This window comes from Vicia villosa, linkage group LG3 (genome assembly GCF_029867415.1).
Source record: "Vicia villosa cultivar HV-30 ecotype Madison, WI linkage group LG3, Vvil1.0, whole genome shotgun sequence".
Classification (NCBI taxonomy): Eukaryota; Viridiplantae; Streptophyta; class Magnoliopsida; order Fabales; family Fabaceae; genus Vicia; species Vicia villosa.
The window spans coordinates 73,489,969-73,496,877 of record NC_081182.1 but is presented as its reverse complement, the minus strand read 5'-3'; the positions used below and the strand labels follow the sequence as shown (position 1 = coordinate 73,496,877).

Sequence of the window (6,909 nt, the reverse complement as noted above, 5' to 3'; positions counted from 1 at the left end):
ATATTTTACACGCGATCAGAAATAAATTCACTAAACAACGGTGCGTGTTGGTCATTTTGGAATGCTCATTTATTTTTTTCAACTTTGCACACGATCGCATTTTGATCATTCAGAGCTTTTTTATCCGGGTATTTTTAATTGCAATTTTGATCTAAACCGAACCGTTTTACTAAATTTTTCACTCGCCTCAACGACACGCACCAACTTTTACTTTTCGATATTCTTGTACCTTTTCATTAAGCTTATGTCTCTGATCGACTTTTATTTTTCGAAATCGAATTTTTATCCATCTTATATAAAGATTATTAAATTAATATATGTCAATTTTTATTTTTATTTTCTTTGCGAATTAAAATTAAAACTTTCCAAAAATTTTAATTATTTTTTTAATACATTATTTAACTAATTATTAATTGATTATGATTTGTTGTTTTTCAATTTTTTTTAAAACAATTAAAAATGACAAGAAATAAAAATAAAAAGAGGGCCTCGATATTGAATGGCGGCCTCTTAAAGGGGTAGATTTCTCATTTTTAAAAAAGTATAAAAAATGGCATATTGAAAATATATTTACAAAGGGTGGCTATTAAGGAATTTTTTTTCAGAAAGATGATATGTGGGTCTAAATTTCTATAAGTTATGCTTTATTTTAAAAATGGATAAATTATGAACTTTAAGTGGAAAAAGTAAGAAAAAAGACCAAAACTATTTAAAATATAAAATAGAGATAATAATTCTTTAAATGATGTAAAGTAGGTGGACCAAAATAATATTGAAATCAATATACAATTTTAAATTGTTGAAAAAATTTATTATGTTTGAATTTATCTTTTCTTTTCTAGAATTTTTAATAAATATGCATCAGTAAAAAATATTAAGAATATTGACTAAATATATATATTAATTTAAAATATTAAAAAGGTTCACTGTATCATTTATATGGAAAAAATTTGAAAAGATATTTATCACTTTTCGACTTCTTAATTATTATATATTTTTTATTTGTATATAAATTCGAGGTTTGCATACTCTCATAAAACATCTCATTCATTCTATTAAAATTGAAGCTATTCAAAATGACTAAGTTTTCTGTCATACCAATTCTTGTCTTTTTTATTATTTTTTCAGGTATATAAATTTTATCTTTTTTATATTATTTCGTAGCACTTATATGTATATATGTAAGTAATGTTTATTTGTTGGGTGTTAACATTATCAAACTTAGTTATAAGAATGTAATTATGCTTTTTATTCCACAGTTGTAACCATGACATGTCAAGCAGACAAATCATGTACCATAACTCAACCTACTGGTATCCCTTATGAGTGTGATTATTGGTGCTCTGATCAACCTTATCATGGTGACGGAAGATGTGGAGGAGACCCTGCTAAACCCATATGTGTTTGCACATATCCATGTTAAGTTTATAAAAAATATAGCACAATGCTCAAAAATTAAATGTTAAATGTAAGAGCATATCAAAATAAATCTAATAAAATTATGCATTGATATTTTTCAAATTGATATTTAAGTATTTTTGTATACTTATTGCGATTGAATATTTTATATTAACTAAATTATAACTGAATTTTTGAGTAATAAAAATTTAAAAGAGAAAAATATGAGTGACTATTTATTTAATTATAGTATATTAATCCATTGTTTGAAAATGTAACATATTATGGACGTGGAAAAACAAATAAAATATACATTTATTTGTCGTTCGGTTTAATTTCAGATGATTGATTGAAAAAATTCAATTTGATTCGATTCCATTTCATACAATTTAATTTGAATCAGTATTTTATCATCTAAATTACAAATTATAATTTTTTTACTAAAATTATTAAAATGCTAATAAATAATATATATAAAATATAACATATAGTATATTAAAAAATAATATTACAAAATGAGAATGATCAATTAAGAATGATACAAATGAAATAATAAAAATATATAGATTAAATAAATTAAACTAATAAATAGTATAAAAAAATGTAACATTGAATAATAAATCAACACAATATATCATACTAATAAAAAATAAATAATTATAAAAACATATCCATGTTGTTTTCTTTTCAATTTTTACTAAATAAATTATTATTCTTTTATGAAATAGATAACTTAATAAAAAAAACAAATGTTTGTACTTTGAATTAAATTTCCCTGATTTATTATTAATTCCTCGAGCAACTTTTATTTCGTTTAGTCTAATACGTAGAGAGCACAATAGAATGATAGTAGTGTCGCGATACAAAAAATACCCGAACACATCACACGCTCGAAATACAATGAAGTCCCCACTAATATTCATTTGTTCAAAGGAACATAAAAATATCGAATAAAACACAGAAAGAAAAGAAATGCTCATCGCAACCAAAAGAGGGTTCGATAGTCGATTATGCAAGGGGATAATATTAACACCCATCACTTCCATTGTATTCAACTACCCATTTAATTAGTGTGTGTTTGAGTGTTAGCATGATAGTTTACGACCTTCTAATTATTAATCATGAAAGAGAAGAAAGAAAGTTTTTTTTTTTTGTTTTTTTAGGTGTGATGGAGAACTCAAGTCTACGTAGTTCTGGGTATAAAACCGTGTATTTGTTGGTTGATTCACTACAACATTTATTGCTTTTGGCAACATTTTTTTTATGCAACATGTATAAATTGTTGCCTAAAAAAAGTCTAGGCAACAATTTTTGTCTGTTGCCAAGACAATTCTCGCAACATCACATAAATGTTCCCTAAAATATTTTTGGGAACGATTTTCAAGCGTTCTTATAATTTATTTTAGAAAATATCCAATAAATTTCTCCTTTAATATTTATGTGAACAATTTTAAATTGTTGCATTATTCCAAACAAAAGGCTACATTCTTAAACATTGTATAAAAATTTTAACATAAGAAATTATGTGACAACTTTTCTTCCAAACTTCGTATCATTTTATTTAATTTTTTTAAAAATTATAAAATTTATTTAATTTAATAATAGAAATATATATTTTTTATGAATTAGACATTTCAAACATTTGAACCTTAACTTGTTGCTCTCTCATGGAGACTGAAGTCTTTTATTTGTTTCGTGTCAAAATATTGTTTGCAAAAAAAAGGTTCTTGAAGTCGCGCAAGGGTGAAAAAACAAGTTTGATGAAAGTTTATTGGGAGAATTCAAGTTCGGATGAAGCTACCTGGAAGTTAGAATTTGAGATACGGGCATCGTACCCTCACTTTTCTGGTAAGTTTTAAATTCGAGGACGAATTTATTCTAAAGGGGGAAGAATGTAACATCCCTAATTGCTAATCACCATTAATTGTACTAATATCGGTAATTAGGCATAATTATGATGATTAGTGGAGGGTAATTAGAATGAAGTTAGTGAGTCAAAGCATGATTAGACTTATGAAAGATTAAGTATAGGGAAATTTGGTCTTTTCACTCATGGACTATCTAATCCTTGGCACACTCTAACTCTTCTTCTTTCTATTATTTTCCTCCCACACTTAGAACAAACTCAGAACTAAGGGCAAAGAGGAAGAAGAAGGAGGAAATCCAAGTCTCTCTTGCATGCACCATCATCCATCCAACCACTATCCTTCATCTACTACGTTTTCAAGGTGGGTTTCTAGGTAGTACTTGGGGTAGGATTTGGGGTCTGTTATCATGAGAAAAGTGGTTAGGGTTGTGTGATCATTGCTGAAATTATGTTTGATTATTGAATGAACATGTTAAAATTGTGATATTATCATGTTTGTCCTATTTTTAAACATGCATGTGGTTGAGAATCATGAATAGTTGATTGTTAGTTTATGTTCATATGCTTGACTATATGTATGTGATGTTAGTGTATGATTTCTACTGTTATGAGAAAGGAAAAGAAAGCTTAAATTGAGAATGAGATGTGTTGGGACTGATTTTATGCAGGAAAACATGTTTTTTTGCTTCTGTTTCAGTGGTAAATCAATTTACCCAATTGATAAATCAATTTCCCTTTGTGAAAAACCATGTTTTTGCTTCTGTTTCAGTGGTAAATCGATTTCCCTTTGTGAAAAATCATGTTTTTGCTTCTGTTTCAGTGGTAAATCGATTTACCCACTTGGTAAATCTATTTCCCTTTGCGAAAAGTCATTTTTTTGTTTTTGGTTCAGTGGTAAATCAATTTACCGAGTTGGTAAATCGATTTTCCTTGACAGAAATTTACCCTTTATTGTTTCGATCATAACTTGAGCTTCACAACTCAGATAGTGACGCGGTCGTAGGCATTGGAAAGAATACGTTAAGGGCTACGAGATGTCTAAGCTTCGACAACTATAATACACCTTTAATTATTAATAAGTTAATATATATGTCCATGTATCTTGATTAATAAAGATAAAACTTGGTAAAGTGAACCTTTATATGCATAAGTAAGAGTCATGATAAGAAGTTGACCGCTATTTCCCTTTTTCCCATGGTGGCTATTTCCTAATTCATATGACTAACGATGTAGTAAGTATGGGGCGAGGGGTTAGAGAACAAACAGAAGGATAGTAATTGCTCACTGATCCTTGTTGATCTGAGAGTGAGGCATGTTACATATATGTTGGATATTTCTTGGGAAGTAATTCCAAGGATGCCCTTGTGCCACATATATTACAGGTTATTTATCGAGCGTGAGTCTCGGGAATGGGTCGTGCTTCGTAGTTCAGGAGCTATTCTTCGGGGATGAACTCCCAAAGATGTGGAACACCACCTTTTCCTTTGTCACCTCCCTTACGGGTGAACGTCATTTACGACTCGGGCCCTGGGATATTAGAGGAGTTGAATCGTAGTGGCGATTCAATGTTGATTACATGGTTCTCTATAGTCCATACTAACTGCTTGCTTTAAGGATTAAGATAAGATTCCATCGCAAGGTTGAAGTAAAGATACTTCGGAACCGGATGGAAAAGAATCCTATTTAAAACTTTGGCTTAGAACCTTGTAGAGCCAAGTGGACCCTAAGATAGGGAAACCCACTGAGATTAGTATCTCACGCCACTCCTATTATTATTTTTTTGCAGGTGCTTCTCAGGAGAAGGGATAAAGCAAAGCGGGGAAAGGATGATCGTGATGGATGTTTTGTGATGATTCCACTGTAGACTTTTGTTCTTTTTGATACGTTTATGTTTATGTATTTTGGATTACTAGTGTGTTACCTAATACATGACTTTATGACCGTTTAGACATATTGTATGATTTCAGTATTGTAACGACCGTTTTATTTTAATTCTTTATGTTATTGTATGTTGTGTGAATTAATTGACGGTTATGTGAATTATGTGTTAATTATGTGCTTAATTGACATTATGTTATTTTATTTAGAGTTAGTAGTAAATAACATGAGTTAGTGAGATTATTAATAATAATATAATGAGACTTGTGATATTGGGCCTAAGTTAGTGTTAGTAAGTGAGAGGTGCTAATTAGAGCCCATTAGTAATAATAAGCTAGTAAGGTTTAACAAAAACAAGGAAATTGGGAAAATAGAAACTAGAAACTCATTTCGTGAAAGAAGAGAAAGAGAGAAGAGAAGAGGAGAAAGTTAGCTCAAATCCCAAGATTGAAGATTAGAGTTGTCTTCAATTCAAACCTAAGGTAAGGGTGAGATTCTTTCATGATAAGAGGTTGTATGATGATAGTTATGGTGGGGTTTTGATTATATGCTTAATATCCATGTTTATGTGAAGGTTTCAATGTTAATGATGTTGATGAATATTGAAATTGATGAATGATTGCTGAGTATTTGATGAAACTGTTAGAAATTGATATGAGTGGATGTTGTATGTTTGATTTGTGTTTAATCTTTCAATTTCATGATTCGGAATGTTGGGGTTTATGCTAGATTCCATGAAATTGTGCTTCTAAACATGTTTCTGATAATGATTATTGATATTGGATGTTCAATACTGGTTATATTTGTTGTTAATTGTTGACTGGAAGTGACTTTGAGATGTGGGATAGCTTTTTCGCAGAACTGTGTTTGCTGTTATTTTTCTGGAAAATCACACGTCCGCTAAGCGACCCCTGGTCCGCTAAGCGAAGTCTGGGAATATTTTTGGAATTTCGCGAGTCTGCTAAGCGAACTTGGTCCGCTAAGCAAAGCTGCGAAAACTGGTCGCTTATGTTTTTAGTTCTAGTTAGCATGCTTGACGCTCGCTAAGCGAACCTTTCTGTTGAAAACTTTTTGAAACTTCTAATTGATGTATCTTTTGATTCGTAACTCCTTTTTAAACACCGTTTGAGCCTCCGTAAAGCTGAAATCAATGCCTATCAAATGAAGGAGATTTGAACAAATTATTGAGAACCTTTCTTGAATTGTATTTTCCAATTTAATGATGTTTTGTGAAGTTGAATGTTTGTGTATGCTTGTATACCGTAAAGAAGTGATTGAGACGTGATAAATTACTATAAGAGTAATGATGTTGTTGTTGCCATAGAACTTGGGCATTGAGTTGATGTTGATGAGACGATGTTGTTGTGTGTTGTGGATGTGTCTTTTGTGGATGTGCATCATTGAGTCGCATCCATTGCATAAGTGTCTATTAGCCTGAAAATGACAACGACTATTAGCCTGAAAATGGAAACGACTATTAGCCTGAAAATGGCAACGACGATGGCCGAAGTGGCAATGTTTGAGACAGGAGTTTTAATCCAAATGGTACCACATGCATGTGCATAATGTCAAGTCGCATGATGTGTTGACGACATAGTTGTGAAATTGAATATGTTATTGTGAATGGTTAATAACTATTTTGTTGGGATGAAAGTTGTTTTGGGATGAGAAGTGGTGAACGATGTATGATCTTTTCTTTGCTATAAGTATTATCATACGTTCCTTTATACTGTTTGAATGTTACCCGTTGTTGGTAATGTGCAGGT

General features: G+C 30.5%; 1 long non-coding RNA gene across 1 annotated transcript; it reads left to right on the top strand.

Annotated features, from left to right (window-relative positions):
• Positions 1–1,037: 1,037 nt before the first annotated feature.
• On the top strand, positions 1,038–1,515 carry LOC131656103 (uncharacterized). Its single transcript, XR_009299990.1, has 2 exons — positions 1,038–1,128; positions 1,260–1,515. It is a non-coding gene; the product is annotated as an uncharacterized LOC131656103 (long non-coding RNA).
• Positions 1,516–6,909: the final 5,394 nt, after the last annotated feature.